The sequence below is a fragment of the Phyllostomus discolor genome, chromosome 5 (assembly GCF_004126475.2).
Source record: "Phyllostomus discolor isolate MPI-MPIP mPhyDis1 chromosome 5, mPhyDis1.pri.v3, whole genome shotgun sequence".
Lineage (NCBI taxonomy): Eukaryota > Metazoa > Chordata > Mammalia > Chiroptera > Phyllostomidae > Phyllostomus > Phyllostomus discolor.
Genome location: NC_040907.2, coordinates 43855774 through 43878985, shown reverse-complemented (window position 1 = coordinate 43878985; position 23212 = coordinate 43855774). Strand labels below are relative to the sequence as shown.

The 23212-nt window shown below is 38.4% G+C and overlaps 1 long non-coding RNA gene across 1 annotated transcript in view; it reads left to right on the top strand.

Annotated features, from left to right (window-relative positions):
* The window catches only part of LOC118500962, a 91105-nt gene that overhangs the window by 25316 nt on the left and 42577 nt on the right, over window positions 1-23212 (top strand). The window contains exon 2 of the long non-coding RNA XR_004903531.1: window positions 1932-2074. This is a non-coding gene — a long non-coding RNA (uncharacterized LOC118500962). The remainder of the gene's footprint in view (window positions 1-1931; window positions 2075-23212) is intronic.

Here is a 23212-nt window from a genome sequence, read left to right as displayed (position 1 = left end):
TACACAGGTGATACAAAAGAAGTCAAGAAGGGATCGTAAAGCAACCCAAAGATGTGCAGCAGCAGACAGTCCCTAGTCCTTCTTGTTTAGAAGCACCAAAGGAGGTGAGTGTTTCTAGACTGTAGGGGCAGAGGCAGCAGGAAAAACTTGCCACCAAAGGCCTATCATATGTGGTCTGTAGCTACAGATATACTCCAGCTCTTGAGAATGGAGAAGGGGGTACAGAATGCTCTGGCTTCCCCCTTTTCTCTTGCTTTAGAGTCTGGTCAGTACTTCTCTAGGGCTGTGGAGGTGAGCCCACTTTGTAGTATAGAGCAGGGGAAGGATGAGGAATAGTTCTGAAGGCAACGGATCTAAAGGCAATAGATCTGAATTCTGAGCCTTGCACAGAACTCTAGAGTTTCTCCTTGTCTAATATACATGTCACTTACAGTTAGAGAAAGTGTTTACATTATACAGAAACCACATATAAAGTCTGCTCTTTACAGAGGGAGCTCTCAGTATATGTGTATCGGTGTGTCTGGTGTTTGTATCTGGGTGAGGTGGGAGTGGGAATGGATAGACTGCTTGCCTAGAAGAAAAGGGAAAAAGATTCCTTCCATAGAGTAGATCAAATAGGAGATACTTAGTGGTAAGCGGTCTACCATCAAGGTAATATATTCATAAAAGGGAAAAAGGGGTTGAAACTCACCTTGTGATTCAGATGAGGTAGGAATACATTGATATAGTATAAAAATATAGCCTTACTAGGAGGTACTTAGCAGTCATTTAATCCATTAACTAATCATTTCAACAAACATTTATTAAAAACCAGCTATGGACCAGGTGCAGGGTCAGGTGCTGGTGATAATATGAAACCATAAAAATAGTAGGAAAAAACATGTAAGAATTATTTTATTACCTGGAATGGGAAAAATCTGTTGAATTATTATATAATGTGCAATAGCCAGAAGAGAAAAAAATGATATGTCTCACTTTATGCATTTAAAAATATGTAAGCAAAAAAAATGCTATAAGCAGAATCAAACAACAAATGACCCTGGGAAAAATATCTGCAACTTATTACAGCAAAATAGCTAATATCTGATATATAAAATAGCTCTTAACCATCAATATAGAAAACATCACTGACCCAGTGGAAAACTGGGCAAAGGATATGCATAAATAGGTCACAGGAAAGTCCAAAATAATAGGCTCTTATTAAAAAGAAAGCCACTTGGCTTTTTGCATAATACAGGAATGAAAATTAAAATTATACCTATATACCATTTTACCTATCAAATTAGCGGAAATTTAAATGTTTGATGATACATCATGTTACCAAGATTGTGTGGAAATGCTCTTATGTGCTACTAATGGGAGGCAAATTGGTATAAGTTAAACAATATCAAACAAATTTATAAATGAATCTAGCCTTTGACCCTCAATTCTATTTCCAGGAAACTATATTATAGATATATTTGCCTGTGTGAAAATGCCACATGCAATATTATTCTTCATAGCAAATGACTGGGAATAACCTGAATATTCATCAACTGAGGACTGGTGAAATGGAATTATACTGCTGAAGCTTTTTAGAAATAATATGGAAAGATCTTCAAGTTGCATTTTAAGTAAAAAATCAAGGTATATAACAATGTGTATGGTACAGAAGGAAAATGAAAAAAGAATAAATACTCAGATTCACTTCTGTATTCATTAAAAATACCCTTGAAAGGACATACAAAGACATACTGATTATGACAACTTTTTCTGTTGCTTTGTTTTGCTTGTTCTGTTGGAGAGAGGTATACTGGGTAGCTGGAGAATTTGAATAAAACAAAGATTTTTCCTTTAATGCATTTTTCTATTTTTTGAATTTTGAATGTAGATATATTTTAAGAAACCCAATACCTACATAATCTATGAATAAGTGAATCCCAAATTTTCAGGTTCTCTTTCGGGGTGAAGGCTGGAGGGCTCATCCAGAGGCCCATACAAGGAACCCTCTTCACTTCTCAATGACCTTGACAGCACCGTACTGCAATCCTGTCACCACATGGAAAATCTGAAAACCAACTTTTAAAATCAAAAGGTTAGTACATAGAGAGTATCTATGAAAAGCTTAGCCCATAATAATTATCTTGGAGAATGTTAACTATTATTTTTATATTCATACTTTGTATGGGGGAGCAAACTGAATCACATAGTTGGAAATAGTCAATGAGATTTTAAGATCCTCTTTTTTATTTCTTATATGGCTCTTGTTGATGTTTTGACACATAGTAGATATTCAACAAGCACAATGGTGATGGCTTGACCTCACCCTGTGGTATTGTCATTCATTAAACGCAGTCATCTTGTTGGTGGAGGCCTATGGCATGAAGATAACAGATATCAAAATATGGCAGGTTGTACTGTGTGGGCCCAAGGAGCTTTACATCCTAAAAGACAAATTCAGTAGGCAACATTAGTATTAAATCACAACCTGTGGAGGCAACATTGCATGATGGAAAGCACATGGAGCTTGAAGTCAAATGACCTAGTTTATTTAGATTCATAATTCATCCACAGACTGGCCACACAGACCCTGAGTGGGTATTTTCACATGTATCAATCATTAAATGCATCCCTGACAATATCTGTCCTTTCCTCATAGGCTGTTATAAAGCTTGTAAGATCAAATGAGGTTTGAAAGCACCTTGAAACTATCACTTTAAAGTAACATGGAAGTGTGCAGCACAATCCGTGACGACTTCATAATAGTGTCAGGCCTCTTCGCTCACTCTGTGTAAGTGGTAGAGGATTTGTGGCTGGTGAGGAGAGTGTTAAATTTACAGAACAACCCAAGGAGAGACTCACTTACCATAAGGGGAGACCCAGGACTGATGGTAGGCACTTAACAGCATGTTCCAATTACAGCATTTAAATCTAATTGCATACTCTGTTAATCTCTGTCAGTGCGGCATCATTTAATATCATCACCACAGCCTCTAATATCATGAGCAATGTGAGCCGAGCTGAGACTATTGAGAAAGTTCAGTCCCAGGTCTTCATATCCCCTTTAATTCTCTCTGTCAATTACGCCGTAGCCAAGAGTTCAAATAAAGGTCTTGAGATCCGGGGTTGGAGCTACCTTTTTTGAAGCAAAGCCTCTTATAAATATACAGATTATATCAGGAGGCTCCAATTCCTTGCCCTGGTTATTTTTGATGGGTTAGTTGCAGTGACTAGTCCCTGGGGTATAACTTACTGTAGACTTATTTCAAACAAATATTGTCAATGCAATCTGTTCCATAGATTACAGTTCTGGAAATAATGTGATATCATTTGCACATGTATTTCTCACCCTCCCCAACCCTGACTCAAATAAGGATGGTGGGAAATAACTCCAGACATTCACTTAGCTCAGTGCTTATACATAGCAAGCTGTTTATCTTTGTTTATTCTTATTATAAATAACAGTTGATTAGCATGAAACCCTTGATCATAGCCTTGTATTTTGTAGTGTAACTCTTTAATCCTAAAAATCAAATTTAGTAATGCCACCAAGCCTATTTAAACCCTCTATGAATTCAGAATCATTTATTCAATCAACAAATATCAGATGCATGAGTGCCAGGTCTTTCAGGATTGTGCTGGAGCTCTGGCTGAAAGTTATGTTCTTTTGGAAAGAACCTCAGGCTCCAGTTCTGGTTCCATGTTTTGTAAGCCATATGCTTAGGTAATGTACTAATTTTCTCTAAAGCTAAGATCACTTTTCTGTAATATTTTAATACATCTGCCTCCCTTGAAGTCTGTTTGGAGGATATAATGAGATAATGTATATAAAGTACTAGGTACAGTTTTGGGTACTTTTATCTTGATATGTTTAGTTTTGGGTAAGAGTCAATGAATGGGCCTTCTGTATCAACCAATGGACTAAGCTTTTTCTGTGAATTATTGACCCATTTAATATCCCTGGCAGCCCTGTGCTTAGATACCTTACCACCCCCATTTTCAATTGAGGAGATTGAAACAGAGAAATGAGGTATTTTGTCCATGGTGCCACAGTTGAAATGTGGGAGCAGGGATGTACACCTAGGAAATGGGAATCCACAGGTGTGTTCTCTAAGACCACAGTAAAATCCATTCTGTACCTGCAAGGACATTTTTTTCAAATCTAGTTGGGGAGATGAGACTTATCAAAAGTAGTAACTGATTAACCAAACACAACCAGGTTATGTGTAGTTAAGTGCCCAAAGTGACTCCACATGCTCATTGAGAGGCTGAAAGACAAAGGGTGTTAAGGAACAGGTTGAGCTGCTCAGAGACTCCAAGTCCATGACACAAATAAGAAAGGCATTTCTTTCTAAAAAAATGGTGTTGGGATGCCTGTTTCATCTGCCATCCTCACATGAGGGTTGGATTCCAGGTAGCTGTTCCAGGTGTTGTTGGTCTTGGGCTCCTCCTGTCTGGGTGACACAGTGGTGGACTGAAACTTCTGCCATTTTCTGCCTGTGGGACCTCAGATGGGGCACAAAACTCTCTGCTGCAGATTTCTCATCTGAAAAATGGGCCTAATAATGGAGTTCATGATATAATTGGAAAAGGTTTAGAACAGTGCTTGGAGTATTATGAATGTGTTATTATTATTTGTGTACAGTGAGCTCTCAGTATTTGCCCATCAGTTGGCTCCTTGAGATGGGCATTCTACTTTTTGGAGATGCCTGAGGTGAGGTTACTCTTTTGAAATAAGTGATATGTGTAATCTCCTCCACCTGAAATTCCTGCAGCACATGTGGGGGACCCAGATGTAGACTATGGGAGATAGAGGCAGAAAGATTAACCAGAATGTAGAAGGGAGAGCAGCAATATTAGTAAGGGATGGGACCCTTGCATCAGTAAGGGATGGAACCATAGTATAGGTGAAGACTTAATCCAGTCCTCCCCTTTCTTTTCTTCTGAAGAAGAAATAAACTATAGTTATAGTTTAACTATATAGTTTAACTATAGTATAAACAATAGTTTTGGTCAAAGACACATCATGGGCCATGGAACTTAGGCAAGGAAGCTTTAGCACTCTAGGCACAACCTTCTTTTTGGAGGCCTTATCCAGCATCATTTCAAACATTAAAATGCAGCCACATCCCCCATATCCTATAAGGATTAATAACCATGTGCATTGAGTCATAGTCTAGTAGCTGACAAAATGTTGCATTCATTCAGGGGTGTCCAACCTGTGGCCCATGGGCTGCGTACATCCCAAGATGGCTGTGAAAGTGACCCAACACAAAGTTGTAAACTTATGTAAAACATTATGAGATTTTTTTTGTGATTACACATCATAATATATTTAATGTGTGGCCCAAGACAACTCTTCTTCTTCCAGTGTGGCCCAGAGACCCAGAGATGCCAAAATGTTGGCCACTCCTGATTGTAGGTACTTAATGCAACATTTGTTCATCCTGACTTGTAGTTTTTACTACTTATTTAGAAATACACACACAAACACACACATATACAGGTCTATGGCACTGAGCTCACCGTCCTGAATGAATTAAATAGTTTTAGTACTGGTGGTTAGGAGCAGATGATTCGGTCAAAACAGAAAATTGATTAAAATGATAATTTTGCTTTTTAAAATTTCTTTTTGGGGAATTTCACTCAGAACCTTTGTGGTTGGACTTTCCTACCCATGGGAGAGGAGACAGAGGTCACACACTCTTGCTTGTTTTATTTTGGGGGGATTGCTCTTCACCTGGGATGATGATGTAGGATTGTCTGCACTTCCAGTCACTGAGGAGGTTGAACTCTGCCTCCAAAGGCCTCTCAGGATCAAGAGGAGACTCAGTCAAAAAAAATGCATAAATGTATATTTAGGTCTGATGGAGTGGGGAGGAAGATTCTGGAAATGTCCCATAGCTCAGTCCAGATCGTTAGAGGTGGGCAAAGGACTTGAATAATGATGTGAACTTTAGTAAGGGCCAGTGACATCACAGAGGAAGGGAAGTTGGAAGCTGGGGAAAAGGGATCCCAGTTGCAAATCCAGCAAACTCCAGTGCCCCTTGCTGATTTAAGCAGCAGAAGATTTTACAAAAATATCCCTCTTTGTTCCATGGGGACCCAGAAACTTCTGTGAGGTCTGTGTGAGTCATTAAATTACTGGCAACTTGGCAGCTGAGACCATTCCTGGAGGCAGGGCTGTGAGGATCTCCATGAGACAGTTTTCTTACCTTAACTAGTCCAGGGTAAGCCCTGCAGGGACTTGGTAAAATGCCATAAAATTTTAAACTTCTACTTGTTTGCCATTTTGGTGACCCCTTATCTGCTTCTTGGCAGTGATGAGCAATAAAAACTCTCTTATAATAAAAAGGGCTAATAAGCTTGCCTTCCAGGAAGCAACATATATTTTAAAAAGATACTTAATAATATAACCCAAATTAGAGATACTTACAGAGAGGCAGAGATGAGTCCACAGCTGGGGGTGGATTTGAGATGGGGGTAAGAATAGTGTTAAAGAACTCAGGTTTTTGAGTTAAATTAACTTGTCTTTGAATTTAATTTGGAGCTTATTAGCTGTGTGATACTGAGAAAATATTTAACCTTTGTGAAACTCAATGTTCTCATCTGTAATATGCCTACTTATTGTAGCAACATATTTTCTCTAAAATTCTTATCATAATGCTTGGTACACATAGAAATTTAAAGCAGGGAAGTAAAATAATGTGGAGGAAGCATAGAGATTTTCACACAGCATGGAATTTTAAAACAAATTATTGACAACACTCACCACCAACTTGTTTAATCAAATAAAAGTGGCATGTGTGTGAATGGAGAAGTTACTTTGGGGAAAGAGTTTAAAGGAAGTTAGCATCCATTTCCCACTGTAATTGAATTCTTGGAGTTTTTCAAGAAGGGAAAACTGATAGCTCATTCTCCAAGTAGAAGTTTGCTGGATTTAAGGTACCTTCAGGATTCTGGAGTTTGGAGTCAGAAGTGATGCAGAATGTTGGAAAGGGGCAAAGATCATCCCACCTATTATTGTGGTTTCTCAAGGAACAGTGGAAAATCATGCATGCTTCTTCAGGCCTTGAGTTTGGGATAATGAAGATCAGGAGATTGGTGGTTTGCAACTTTATCAGGCTACTACAGATATCAATGATATAGGCTGGAATCAGACTGAAGATGTCCCTGCATATCTTGAGGGCCCCTGCATAGGACCAGGTCACTGATGGCTGAAGCAATTAATACACATGTATCTCAAACCTCAAGTAGAAAGACAATGAAAGAGAAACGAGAAAGGCCACTGGAACGTGTAAGTGTGTTCCTCACATTCTCCTGGGGAACAGACTGCTCCTCCACCTACACCAACTCCCATGTTAGCCAGCCCATGAGACATGGAGGAGAAGGACAAAACACAAAAACATGAGGATAAATGAGTAGTCAGGGATGAATGGGTCACACTCCTTTCTCAGTGGCCTTCTGCAGCTGCTGAGTGGAAGACGCAGGGATAGATAGAAGATAATAACTCTTGCATGGGACTCAACATTTTCCTGAAATGAATTGAAGGATCAGTGCAGAAATTGTTGAACCAGGATGAATTATTGGAAGGATCATGATATTGTCAAATGGTTATTTGGTAACTTTAAGGTATCAACAAACCATTCCCCAATTTCACCTCTCCTCTATTGTGTGGTGGTGGTAGTGGCACTTGAAAAAGCAATCAGCATATAGACAAGAGCTTATGAAAGATGGGAAGATAGTGTGGGAGAAGTAAGAGGGAGTGCTGTAGGTACACAATCAGCAAGTGAGGACTAAGCCTATAGAGGGTGTATCTGTGCAGTGGTGTAAATATTGAATAATTACTCTCTGGAAAGAAAAGCTCTGATTTCTGTGGTGTAAATACTTCTACCATGGTTAACAACAAGATGTTACAAAATGAGAAGTTGAGAAGCAATGTGCATACTCAGCTCTAGTGAGCTAGTTGCAGACACCTCCAGCACATCAGTGTGTGTATATGTGTGTGTCAGAGAAAGATTATTAGGAGAAGGGACCCCTGGCCTAATTTGAAAGGATGAGTAGGAAATAATCAGGCAAAGAAAGGTAGGAAGGATTCCCCTTCCCAGGCAGAAGAACAGAATGAGCAAAAGAAGGGGGCCTAAAACAGCATGAGGATAGAGCATTTAGTACACTTTATTTTGCTTACTAAAGCCCAGCATATGTTCAATTCTCTTCTTTTTATTTCTGTTATAAATGATATATATGTCACTCAAATATGTTGACTCAGATTATTGTCACATTTAAATCCATTCATTGTCTTGATTCATCATTTATTTTTCAATACAATAAACATTTATGAAAGCCCACTTTGTTTTTATTTTTTGAAGAACTCAGAATTTAAAGATGAGCAGAAAAAGCCCCTGTCCTCAAAAACACTTGTGTAGTTGGAAGGAGAATGTAGATTCACGGAATACAGCATGGTGAATGCATGCATTGGTTAAAATGTGCATATATTATTAGGGGTTGTGGTAGTCTAAGTAATGAATCCCAAAGATGTTTACATCTTAATTCCTGGAACCTGTGAATGTGTTACCTTACATGGCAAAAGGGACTTTGCAGATGTGGTCAAGTTAAGGAGCTTGAAATGGGTAGATTATCCTGGATTATCTTGGTGGGGCTCAAATGTAGTCAAAGGATCCTTATGAGAGAAAAAGATGTAAGGATAGAAGCCAGGGGAGAAAGAAATGCTCTCCTGCTGGCTTTGAAGATGGAAGGAGGGGCCACAAGCCAAGGAATTTCAGCAGCTTTTAGAATACGGAAAAGTCAAGAAAGTGGATTCTCCCCTAGAGCTTCCAGAAGGAGCAGAGACCTGTCACAACTCAATTTTAGCTCAGTGAAACTTCTTTCAGTCTTCTGACCTCCAGACTGTAATTTGTGTTGTTTTAAGCCATTAAATTGTGTGGTGATTTGTTACTGCAGTCATGGGAAACTAATGCAGAGATATTAAAGGGAACAGTGCACTATAGTGATTGAGAATATTGATTTGTTGATCAGGTTGCTCTTTTACAATAATGGCCTTATCTCTTAATAATTTTATAGCTTTGGGCAAATTACTAACTGCTTCAAGCCTCAGTTTCCTCATGTAAAATGAGATTATTAGCTTCCCAGATTTACAATGTGGATGTTGTTTATATATATATAATTTATATATAAATTTATTATTACATACATACATATTTATTATTTATATATACATTTATTATATATAAATGTAAGGATGTTGTTATTATATATATATATATATAATTCTGAGTCCATAATGAGCAATTTGTAAATGTTAGCTGTGCTTTTCTTTTGGACTGTTAAGTTTCCTCCTTCTCTCATCTAGCTACTCATTTTTCAGGATGGTGAATATAACTGAAAACATTGAGAATTAAACAGGCTTTTGTGGTTTGGCCTGGGCAAATGGCTACCATTTCTAATGTTATTTTTATGGGCAAATATGATCTCATATTGGAAAACACCAATCTTTCACAAATTTTGTAGCTACAGAACAATTTTAATTCTGAGTACTGTCTGTTCTGTTGGAAATAAACATATTTGCTCAGCCAATAAAGGGGCTAAGAGTTTTGTTTCTCTCTCATCTCCCTGACACCCCCTCAGCTCCCTCCACCAATAAAAATCCTGCTTTGTGCATCCTCTCTTTGGCCTGAGTATTATTCCCTGCTCCGTGATTTGGAGTCAGCCTGTCTGTCCCCGGACTGAGCAGAAGCAGCCGAACAGCTGTGAAAACAATGGAGGAGCTGAGGAAAGCTGTGATTATCGGGGGAAGCTGGGGAAATCTGGGACCCACCAGGCCCAGTTCCCAGGTCAGCACACAAGCCTGAGGAATGTGAGTGTCACAAGGGCAGACTCAGCCACAGCAGTCCTTCTCCCAAGCTGGGGCTCCCCATCACGGGTGCTGCTCTAGCTTTCTGGCACCCTCTCTCCAGAAAGAGGACTTTTTTCTCTTATTCCCTCAATGACCTCAGGATGGTAGCATAAACATAGTGTTGCTAGGCAGCCCTGAAGCCTCCTTTCATCCTGGATCCCAGGAAATTCTGTCCAGGCAAATTCACAGAAGTGGACTTGCAGCTAGTATTGTCCACATAACTAGCTCTCCTCTCTGGCCCCAGCTTTCCCCACCAGAAATCTCCCTGGCATCTGCTTTGTACATTTGATTGTCTGGCTGTGGAGTTTAGAGATCCCCTCTATGCTACATTTACCCCTGTCGTGGAGTCCCTCACTCTGCAGGCTGTGCATACAAAATGTCTGACCTAATCATAGCTCCTTGCAAGTCAACCCAAGATTCCTGGAGACTAAAAATTTTGCTTACTGCTCCACTGAAACACCCATCGACCTCCCAATAGCATGGCTTTCACCCCAGTTTTTACCACAGAACTCAGCATTTCCTTTTCCAAACTTTCTTCTGCTAGTCTTCCAAGGGCCCACCCACCTTCTCCTGGTTTCCCTTTCACCTGAGTGACAGTATTTCTTTCTTTGGCAGTGTGTTTCCCTTCCTAGAAGACAGCAGTGTTATATCACCATTTATTATGAAATCATTTCAATGTACTTTTTCCTATTTGTTTTTTTTCCCTCTGAAATATAATTAAAAAAAAATCTTGTTACTACCCTGATCTTGTTTTAATATTTTTCTTCTGGATTAAGTCATCACTGTATTGTTAGTTCCCATTTGATCAAAATAATCTGTATATATATATGATGAATGCTGATAAATTTTTATCAAACATAAAATTAGAATATCATTGAAAAACATCTCTCAATGAGATGAATGGGCTTTTTCATGTAGTTTAATGTATCTATGGATTAATACTACTTATTCTTAGAATGATGGAGGCTTCTACATGAATTTTCCAACTTTCTGTTTTTTAAATATTTTATATTATTGGAAATTTCAAATATACATGAACTAAAAAGACTAATATAATACAGTTATCACTTGCCTCTTTTTATGTTTCTCTACAAATTGTGCTTTCTAGATGCATATAAACTATCTAGCCTGTGTCTTTGCTTAGTCAACTGTTATTGAGTGAACAATGTAAGCGCCTGTCCTTATTTGACTTCTCTAATTGTTATACACAAAACAGTGCTATCATTTTTATTAGACTATTGCGATTTTGACTGTATAGCTTGCATAGCATTACTCCTTTGAAGGCACCATGCAGATTTACTGATCATTCAAAGTACTGTTTTCTGCTGAGCCCCAGTGCAGTTCAAAATTCTTCTTAACATGGTGCTTCAGAAAACTACAACCAACCAGCAGAGTGGGCATGATAGCCAAAATCAATTTTATGTCTTTGTTTCTTGTTTTGAAGAATAATCTATTATTTTTAGAGATATTGTTTAAGAACAAAGATCAAACAGAATTGAAAAGTTCATAAAAGAAAGTAAACTCTTACTCCAAATCCTTCTACCCCTATATTAATATGTAAGTTTTAGAGAGCATTATTTTGTACACTTCTTTTTGCAACTATGAGATAAAGCTAAGTAGATATAATTTTATAAAAGTGGGATCATTGTATGCATACAATTTTTAATACAAAGTATGTTTATTTTTTCTTGGATCTAATGGAAGAAAATACAGAAGAAATTGCAAAACTTCAGCTCGTTTCTTTACAAGAAGATATATTTATTCTTAAAAGATACCTCAAAATTAAGAAAAATGTTTTGAAATTGATTCAGGGGATGAGGAAAAATTGCTTTTAAATTACATGCTTTAAATTAAATAGTACCTATTAGTCACTTTTTTTGAAATATGGGACTATTAGGTCATCTATGTTTCTACCTCCCTTCCTCACACTTTTCATTTTTTTCTTAGTGAAATTATTATACATTGTTGGAATTTATGATATTAATGTTTTAATCTGTAACTATATTCCCACTATTGTTTAATCCTAATTCAACATTGAAATTCATTTAGTGCTATTTAGTGCTTACTACCAGCCTTCTCTTCCCTTCTCTTCTCTTCTCTTCTCTCCTCTCCTCTCCTCTCCTCTCCTCTCCTCTCCTCTCCTCTCCTCTCCTCTCCTCTCCTCTCCTCTCCTCTTCTCTTCTCTTCTTTTTTTTTTCATTTCATTTTGTTTCTTTTCCTCTTTCTCTCTCTCTTCATAGTTTTATCATTGAAGAACCCTTTTATTAGAAACATTGTTGGTTGGCTAACTTTTATTACCAGGTACCTTTTCACCAAAGGCTCATAGGTGTTGTTTTTGAGTTTTTAATGTTCTTGAGAAGCTTATCATCTTTATGCTTGAAAGGCAGATAGTTAAATTGTCCTAATGATTTTGTCATCCAGACAAAAAATGATGCTATTTCTTTGCAAAATGGCTTAAGAATGGCCCAATCACCAGCATCTAGGTGCTCCTTTCAATCCTGTCTGAGGTCTAGAGTATGAATTTGCTCACAGCCAGCACAGCCTGAACCTGGAGGATCTCTCTACCTACCTGGTATCATGTTGTCTCTTTCCAATCCCTTTCTGCTCTTGGTCCAGCCAAATGCCTTTTCCTTTTTCACCAAGTGGATCATAATTCTGGCATTGGTGCATCCTCTATGAGATTTAATTTTTCTAGCACCTGCTTAAGAAGATCTTGTTTCTCACAAAATTTCCTTTTCTTACAAGGAATATACATTCTGTCTTGGCACTTCTGAAAATTGAAGTAAATAGTTTTCTAAGCCCTTCTGCAGGTTTTTCTATTTATTTCATTAAGGTTTTCCTTGTTATCTCTCTCCCTTTTTTTTTCTTAGCTCAATGATTCTTTAGTTCCGGATACAGCTGCTTGCTTTGAACAGTCCTTTATTGTATCTAAAAATGAGGTGCATATCAATAAGACACCTGTTACCCTACAGCCCTGAGATGCTACCTGGTTCAAAGTCTGATAACTGATTAATGACATCTAATTTGGTTTCTGTCTTAGACTCTTGCCCACTAAACTAAAAGGCAGAGACCATTATAATAATCCTTTTTATGAGCATGGTACAAATACAAAATCTACTAATTTGGAGAGATGCCTGGTTTGCAATGCTACTGGGGGAGATAGGGTAACAATTATAATATGAGTATTGTTTTAACCTGGTGAATGGAGGGATGGTGGGAGAAGATGATCTAGCAGGGGTGTCCAACATTTTGGCATTTCTTGGCCACAATGGAAGAAGAGTTGTCTTGGGCTACACATTAAATACATTGTGACATGTAATCACAAAACAATCTCATAATATTTTAAGTAAATTTACGATTTTGTGTTGGACCACATTCATAGTTGTCCTGGGATGCATGAAGCCCATGGGCTGTAGGCTGGACACCCCTGGTTTAAAAGCTCCTGTAAAGATTTCACAAAGGATTTGATATTTGAAGGAAGACTTGATGATCAAGTCAGAGTCTGTAAGCAATTCAAGCCCTTGGGGAGAGTACAGCAGAGAGTGACAAATGCACAAAAGAGTGGCAATGAGGAAAAGCATAGTGGCAGTGGGAACTAGAAGTAGCTTAGTATGGACTGGAAGGAGGAGAGTTGGAACTCATGGCTGATGAGGTAGATAGCTGTTCATGCCACATAGAAGACTTTAGATTTTATCTTGCAGCTGATAGAGAGACAGAATAATTTTGAGGAGCAGGAATTTTGTATAATCAGATTTATATGTCATAGAGGTCACTGTGGTGGGGAGTGGAACCATAGTTAGAGGGTGAGCCTAGAGGCAGTGAGACAAAAGGCTACTGTATTTGTTCAGGTGGGAGATGACAGGTGTGCCGTAAGCCTGACTGACTAGAAAGGCAGTAGATGCTGGGGCAAAAAGGGGGACACTGTAAGAGATTTCTCAGGTGATCTCAAAGAAGAAAGCATGTCTCCAGGGAAAGATCAACAGGTCTTGATGCATCTGACTTGATACAACACTGGCTGTGTCCCTTATTGACTATATGGTCATGGAAGAGTCACTCAACAACCTTGGACTCAATTTCCTAATCAGTATATGGGGCAAAAATGCTTGACCCAAGATTGTTGTGAATACCTTATGTAAAGCCTTTGAGAGAATGCCTGGTGCCCAGGAACTCTGCAAAATAAGTTAGCAGTCCCCATTCCCAACCTCCTTACCATATAAGGTTCTTTGATTCTGGGGAAAGTTATGCTGTCAACTCTCTGAAAAAATGGGTAAAAATTCTGTATTTTGGGATACTCTAGCACCTACCTTGTATAACTAAAAAGTTAAGACTATGAGTCAGGAATACAAAATCAATTAAACCCTAGCAAACTGCATAAGACATCTTACTGGTCACAGGATGAATAGATACTTCAAACAAATAACCTCTGTTTGCAGTTTCTCAGGACTAGAATCCCATGTAGAGGGTGGGTTGGGGAGGAAATATATTGCTACTTTTATTACTGTTACATCACTTCTAAACTGAATATTTGTAATTGTCCCTAATTAAGTATTTAATATGAACCAGCACTATGTGACAGATATTTGAATTATAGTATGTAGTTCTTGAAATAAACTAAAGAAATAGAAATTGTTCAATCTATTTTTCAGATAAGATTATTGCTTGAGGTCACTTTGAAAATATTAATACTGGAAATGAAACTGTATCAGTTAGCTTTTGCTGAATAACAAACCACCCTGAAATGTAGTGGTTTCAAATAACTACTGTTTAGTATTCCTCATAAGTCTAAGGTTCACTTACCTGTCCTTGATGATCTGGGTCAGGCTTGGCTGATATTGGCTGGGCTTACTCTTATATCAGTGGTCAAATTAAGAACTGGTTAGTTCTGAATGGCCTCTTTCAAAAGCCTTTCTAGCTATTGGCTGGCTGTCGACTAGGACAGTGAGAATGATGGGGCCTTATCGACTTTCAGGTCATTCAGGGTTTATTCATGTGGCAGACAGGGAGTATTTCAAGACCAAGATCAAATGTGAATAGACACTTGTAGCCCAGGCTACATCCTTTTAGCTGAAGCAATGAAAGGCCAATCTAGATATAAAAGATGGGGAAGCAGATTCTACCTCTTGATGGAAGAAGTGCAAAGATTTGTGGCCATTTTTATTATATGCCACACAAGCCTATGTGTGGCTTTGGGCCCCAAAGCCCATGAAACTGTATTTAAGGATACTATTTTTATCCTTATTTTATAAATTAAAAACAACTGAGGTTCAAAGATGTTAAGCAACTTGCTCAAAGTCTCTTGACTTGTGAGTAGCTGAACCATGGTATGAAACCATGCATCTCTCTTCTGGACCCAGTAGGTGACACTCAAGATTCTGAGTCTATGGGATGTAGAGCCATTCACCCTTATTGGTGGAAGATGCCACAAAGGGTGACTAGTCTATTAGGTGATTGAATTTTGAATTTCATAAGTCTCTATAATTTCAAAATACATTTTGGCAACTGATGCAGATTTGTTAATCTGCTTTTTTAGTTTAGTTTTTTTTTTTTTTTTTTGCCAAGTCAAGGCACTATAAAAACCATTTCCTGACATCCTTATTTCGTTAAAAAATGACACTCCAACACCAAGACACACAATCTTGTTATAAAGACCAACTATTTAAATTGAAGTAATTCATTTTTGTGAAAAACTTACTACTTTGTCTTTATTTTTGCTTACTTTGTTGTGGGCCAGTAATGTCTTTCAGTGGTGTGTACCAAGTGAGATGGGAAACTGGGAAAATCAGCATCAGTGCCTCCCTAGGTTTTAAGGAAGCTTTTACAGAGGATGTAGCCTCTGAACCAATGCCTGTAGAATGTTAACATTTGCTAGGTCAGTCTTGTCTCTCTACCTTTGGGGTAGGTGTTGCATCATAAATGTTAAAGGGCACAGGAGTTGAGACTAGATCATCTGAATTCCAGTCATGACACTGTTACTTTTCATAGGTTAAGGCCCCTATTCCTTTGCTTCTTCCTCAAGAACATTACTGCTCCTGTCTCCATGTATTGGGAGGATTAAATGAGATGACATGCGTAAAGTTCTTGGCCTAATCCTGGTGCATGATGTTGCAACTATTCTTAATCTAAGTCCTCTTAGCCCAATCAAGGCAATCTTTAACTTCCTTTACCTTGGGCTCTGCCTGGTGCAGTGAAAAGTGCACCCAGGATGAAACTTTACCTGTCAAATTCTGAGAATAACTTTAGGAAGACCCCATAGTAGACCAAGAGACTGTTGCATTCAGTGGTTCTGATAATAACTGAAGTGGCAGGATGGCCTGAGGCAATCAGGTTCACATTTCTCTTCTAAAATGTAATCAGTGGAAATCCTACTCAACATTTAAACATATTTTTAAGTTGGACATAATTTAAATCATAACAAAAAAATTATAAGAATAAGATTAGTACAAAGGATAACTATATGCCTTTTACTCAGATTCTCCTATTGTTAACATTCTGTTCCCTTTGCTTTATTGTCCCTCTCTTTTTACCCTACACACATACACACACACACACACACACACACACAATTTTTCTGAACCATTTGATGCAAGTTTCATCTCCTAGAGCCTTTTCACTAAATATTGTAGTGTCTATTTGCTAGGAACATTAATATTCTCTTACATAACAACAAGGTGCTTGTCAACTTGAGTAAACACTGACAAAATTTTTTGATATAATCTACTGTTCCTATTCCAACTCTGTCAATTGACCCAATAACATCCTTTGAGGCATATTATAGAATCTAGATGTCAAAACTGTATAAAAAGCTATACCCAGAGGAGCGTCACTCCCTTACCTCCCTGTTTCCTCATCCGTAAGTACCCAATTTTTTTCCAGTTTGTCCTCTCTTATTGGTGAAGATAAGCAGATTTGTATCTTTCCTTATTTCCCCTTTTATGTTTTATAAAAGGTGGCATACTATATATGTTATCTTGCATTGCGCTTTTGTCACAAAAATATCTCCTGGAAATCACTCCATGTTATTGTATAAGGATCATCATTCTTTTGTATAACATAGTACTCCATTGTGAAATACTATGGTTTATTCAACCAATCTCCTCCATGCTTAGACATTTAGGTAGTTTCCAATGTCTTGCAAATAAAAATGATGCTACACTGAGTAACCTTGTTTATATGTATTTTCATATATTAGAGGTATATATTCAAGGTAAATTTCTCTTGGAGATATTTTTGGGTTGAAGGTAAATACATATACAGTTTTGTTGTATGACAAATTATCCTTCACAGAGGTTATACTATTTTACATTCCCATCAGTACGATATTGCCTGGGAAACCCAACATTTTGACTTTATTCTCACATCATGATACATCAGAAGAGATTCAGGAGTCTGTACAAAATGAAGATAAAAGCTAGGTGCTGCATAGAGTGGGAAAAAGGATGTCCAACACAAAACCAATTCACAAAATGCTTATTCAGGCACTTGGACACCATCTGCTTAAGGGCAGGGCAATCTTATTTAGTTTTCCCCTTTAGGGCTCTGCATCTCTAGTAAGAGACCTTACCAAGATGCCAAGCACATAGTTGATGACCTATAGATACTGAAGTACTGACTGTTTAAATGAAAGAAAGAATAAGCTAGCAAAACCTGGCATTGACCATGGAATAAATAAACCTGGCCAGGAGATTATTTTGAAGGAATAAATCTCACCTCTTCTTCTCTCCTTCCCTCCTAGACAGATGCTTCCTTTTACAGCCGTTCCTGGGGACTGAGCAGTTTGAAGTTTCCAAAGATGAAAACATGTAAGCTGTCCCTGCATTAGGAGATGGGGCTGCACAGAGGCCTATTGTCTGTAGGGACACAGGGAGCTCTGTGGTGAAAGAGGAGTGTCCTACACTGTAGCTGGGTCTTTTCAGCCTAAGCATTGCCTTTTCTCTCTGGAATGTAATATTCTACCCGTGCCCTCCGAGTGGCATTGTGCAGTAGTGGGGTCAGCAGTGGGGTGCCCTGGCAGGGAAATAATCTCTGTATAGGCAACCCAATAAGTCAGAAGCAGCATCAGAAGGCCCAGCCAGGAGCATGCCTTTGAATGATTGCTTTGTGCAGATCTTAGTGGCAGTGGCTGGAGACGCACCTTCCTCTTGCAGCTCACCTGGTAGCTGAACAAAGCTGCCTTTCAGACCTTGGGCCCCACAGCAAACGTTGCGCAGGTGATAGACCTGCTTTCCTGCCTTGCAATGGCCCAGGGATCACATTCTGCCTGGTATTACTGTGGGTTGCCACTAGGGCCCGTTCTCCTTCCAGGATTATGAAACAGCAGAACTAGCCTGTGAGGAGGTGAGTACCTGTTCAGAGGCCCAAGGGGTCACTGCAACTCTGAAGACTTTTTTTTGGTCACAGAAGAGCAGGGGCCGCTAATCTAGGTTTCTGCTGACTTTTGGCCATGGTCCACACTACCATGCACTCTGTCTAGCCCTCAGCATTTATAAAATTCCTTTTTCATGTGATCTCCATGATAGTCTTAGAGGTCAATGGACCTACCTTTACCTGAAATAAAATGGAGCTATGATGAGCTGAAGTGGGCACAGGGTGGTGGAGTCTTCCAACTCCAGATTCAGAATTCTTACTAGGGCCTATTACCCAGAGTCTCATAGGAACTAGTGTAATGTTGGGAGCAACATATTCCACTGCAGCATTATTTTGGGTTTTGTTCTGGCCACTAGTGACAATGGAAAGATCAAGAGGTATTTTCCCGTTCCTTAACATACAAAAAAAAAAAAGCCAAATCTCTCTGTTGTGAGTTTGAGTTCCTTGTCTAAGGGATTGTCAATAGTTTTTATGTGTCAGGGTTAAGAACAGAAATTGGAAAACACCTGCAGAAAAACGCCCTGATTCCTTTTGGCTTATAAATTCATGGAGAGAGGCCAGTGTGGTGGTACAAGGAAATAGAAAGGGTTGGTACAGAGTCAAAGGATAAATTTCCCTTTTTTCCTTCTGAGGCAGAATTAGTAGAATTTTGGGTGTTTCCATGAGTGACAGAGATCTGTTTCCTATGTGTACAAAGCACCAAATATGGGGAGATGGTTGTGAGAGGCTTTTGGAGTGGTGTTGGTTTTGAGGGAGAGCTGTGTTGAGATGACTGCTGAGAGAATATTTCTGAGCCTACCTGAAGCACCATCACCTGCCAGATGGTGGAGGACTGTTTGCCCAGCAGCATCATGTGTAGAATGGACAACTATAAGGATAGTGAACACCATGGAGTAATCCTTCATTTTGTGAACACTGTATAAGCCTCCAAAGTTGTTTTTAAAACCTGAGGAATGAAAGGAAGTCCTCATCAAAAATGACTGAAATTGAATCCTCCCTGACCTTAGCAAGTAGGAGCTCAGAGTCAAATTTAATTTGCTTAAAGAAAATAAAACAATTCACCCATTCATTTACTCATTCAACAATATTTATTGAGTAGTTACTTTGAGTCACTATATTTTTAAAGAATGTTAGTATGTCCTTCTCCGTACATCTTAACAAAATTTGATTTAAGTGGATTATTTTGATATGTTGCTTCTATAATGGTTCTGTTTTCTCTGTCATGCTTTCTCTTTATGAATCATTTGCTGTAGTGTTTGCATAAATTCTACATTTCCTCCAATATGTGGCCCAAATACTGTCTTTTCCCAAGATACTTTTTCTTCCACCCAACCCATAAATTAAGGTGTACTCGTGTTTCAGCTTGAGCATGGGCCATGTTTGTTCACGGATCTGGGCATGTCTGGAAAACTGCAGATTCAGGAATGATGGAGCTCTATTTTAGGGGATATTGAGGATCCTCCTGTGAAAGAAATCATGATGTTTTCACTTGTGGGATCCAGACAGATACGTTGGAGCAGTTCAAGCATGTCTGGTATATCAGTAGAATGACCTCAGGTTTTAGGAGGGGCTAGCATAGTACTAAGAAAAAAAAGATCCTCTGGTGAGAAGGAATCCCTCGTTAAGATCTTGGTACAGTTACAGTCTTTACCATCAGAAGCCAGGGAGCAGTAGCTCTGACATGGTACAGTGCTTGTCTTTTGGGTTTGTTTACCAATTTGTCTTATGGTCTTTTGAGGCCTGGGTATTAGGAAACCCATTGTTGTCATATATAAAAAGAGAAATAATTACTTTGTTTAAATGTCTGCAAACTTCGGGGTAAACGATACACAATTTGGTACCCCTACTCCCATTCTTGGAGATTTATGCAAAGGAAATATTCTCTTTCATTTGACCATAAAATCACATTGAAGCTTTGGTACACTGAAATCTTCGAGGCATTGAAGGTGACACATTACAGAACAGAGCAGAGGTAAAACAGCTATGCACCTTGGTGTACAGCTTGATTGAGTGGCATAGGGGAGCAGCGAACACCATGATGCCCAGTGTGCAGGTGTGGACTTGTCCAGGAGTGAGATCTGCCTGTAGAATTTCAGAAATTACTTGTAGGGGAGGTCTTGAAGGTGGTTAGTGTTGGTTTAATGGGGGGGGGGGGCGTCCAACTTGCCACAAAAATTTCTCTTATTAGGGTAAATGTGATCCAGAAGCAGATAGTGAAGCTGAAGGAATAATGGAGGAGGGCAGTAGGGAAGATCCTGGACAACCTCATAGCCAGTCCAAGGCAGCTTAAATTTATTATGAATACTGAGATCAGACTGTGTTTAGAAAGACCATTCTGGAGGCTAGTAGATAACTGATTGGATATGGGTAAAATTGGAGGGGAAACTAATAACTTGACCTAATTCACAATATTTCTAGGTCTGCTCCTGGCCATAGGATATGCCTGATCCAGGAAGTGACAGCATTTCCTCCCCTAGGACTTCTACTTGAGTGCATAACTGCCTGGAGAATAAACCACTTAGTCTTTATCTTGAATTCTCTTTTGAGGACTGTCTTTAAGTTATCCAAGAGACCTTTAACTTAGAAATTCTTCATTTATGAGTCTTCTTGTTAATCAAAGCTTTTGTCTCAAGAACTAATTTCTGCCTATATTACAGGCTTCTAGGGGATCTGACCCTTCTGGGACAGTAGTTAATGAAGAAATAATGAATGAAATTTGATCCACCCAATTAAATACTCACCTCTCCCAAGTTTTCTCTGTTTTGCCCTAGAGTAATAATACTCCTTTGCTTAAAATTTCTTCTTGCATTTTAGTGTACCTAGTAAAGTTCATCAATCTTACACTGTCCCTTGACTCACATACACACATGCACACGCACACATACATGCTACTCACACACCACCTCTGAAATGATTGACTCCTGTTAGAAATAGTGGTTTATTATGGCAAAAGATCAGGGTCTTTGAAGAGACAACAAACTATGCTGTTTGAAATATTTTACCTAGATGTTGTTGCTATTTCTAGATGGACTGAGAATCACTAGTCTTAGAGGATAGAGGCATATTGACCCTTTACATCATTCATACCTGCCTTCAGGATTCACCTACACTAGCCTTGAATAAAGTAAAATACTTCTCTTATTACCTTCTTTGCAGTACACATAGGAATTTTATATGTATACTGATGGGAGAAAATGTATATGGGAGTCCAAACAAAAGGAATTATTATAAATAATTTTTCTTAAATTTTTTTTCAATTACAGTTTACATTCAATATTATTTTGTATTAATTTCAGGTATATGGCATATTGTAAACAAATTTTAATTGTTACTATGTTAGCATCCATTTAAAATTCCATTGGGGTTATTGAAAATGCTGTCCTGTGGTGCATGGTGAAGATTTACAGGCTCTGAAGGATGGGCTGATGGATACAAACAGTGGGAGGACAGTTTGTCATGGGTGATGATAGACACATAATGAGGGAGTTATCAGTAACTGATGAATTTATTATGGTTCTTAGCTATTTACATGTTTTTATAATTGACAAATATTTTAAGATATTGAATTGAATTCAGACCATTATATTATTATCTATGAAAAAAGATCGTTGAGCTGCTTAACAGTTTAGGTATATAAAGTTTAAGAATAATATCACTAATCTGGAAAAGATCAGAGCTGGCACATTTTCATCAAGAAGATGCATGTATTTTAAATACCTTGTTCCAAAACTTGGATGTCTTGATGGTCCACTGGAAGCTAACTTAATCAATTGCTCAATAAAACTATGCAATAGGCATTTTTTGTTCTCCATGTTATAGTTTGCCAAAATGGCCACCTTTCTGGTCACTTTAAAAGTTACTTTAAACATTAAAAAATAAATAATAGGAAGAAAAATGGAAATCCAGTCTGCTGATTTGCAGTCATGTGAACCTTCTAAAAAGGTTCAAAACCTTCTTCTCCAACCAGGGTTATATATGGAAAGGGACACTCAAACTTTCCATAGCGCTGAAACCCTCTTCCACTTAAATACTGTATTTCCTCAGAAATGGCTTAACATTTCTTGGTGAAACCATAGTTGAGGATTATTCTTTTCATTGTCCTAGAAAAGAATCTCCTCTGTTTCACTTTCATTTGTACAAAAAATGGTTAAAATGGGACAATGCCATTTTTTTACCCTGAATGGTGACTGCCAGCTATTAAAATGCTAATTCCTTCCCCTCCCCACCAAAATACAAAAAAACCAAATAAGAAAGCCAAAGACAGCTAGGAAACAAGGAGAATGAAGTCTACCAAGTGATTAATCATTTGATTAACCAGGTAAGTCTCTGGCACATTACTAATTAGCTCACTCACAAAGCCCCAGACTGAGCAGCCCTGGTTTGATTAAAGAGGTGCCAAGCCATTCAAACCTTGATGCTTTTATAAAACAAAATGTGACTTTCATGCTAAGCTCAACTCTTTAATCCAGCTGTGATTTCTGAGGGTATTGACACTCAGGCCTAGGCACATAAATCAAAGAGCAGAAAGTGGTCCTCAGGAACATTCAGAGAATGTGATCTGAATTTTAGAACTTCTTTTTTTTTAATTTGAAAAAGGTTGTTTAAATTCTGAAGTTGGAGTAACTACCTGTTGACTGTCTTAAAGCTGCTGATTTGATGACCCTTTGGGTTAGCCGGAGGCCTTGGTAGAAGACTGCCCTAAGAGGAGGGTATAAATCTGCTCTCACTCCACTCTGTCACTCTTGGAGGATTTATGAGCTGTAAAAGGGGACATTTGACATTAATAATACAAATATTTTCAGTTTTACTAGGGAGTCTGTCTTTAAAACATACTCAAAGCTTATTTCTTCCTGGGTAAGTATTTCTACTGTTAGTCATGTTCATTTCTTGCCCTCCATACTGAAACATCTGTCTTCTCAATGGTACTAAGTCAGGGCAATCCCAAGTGCTTAAAGA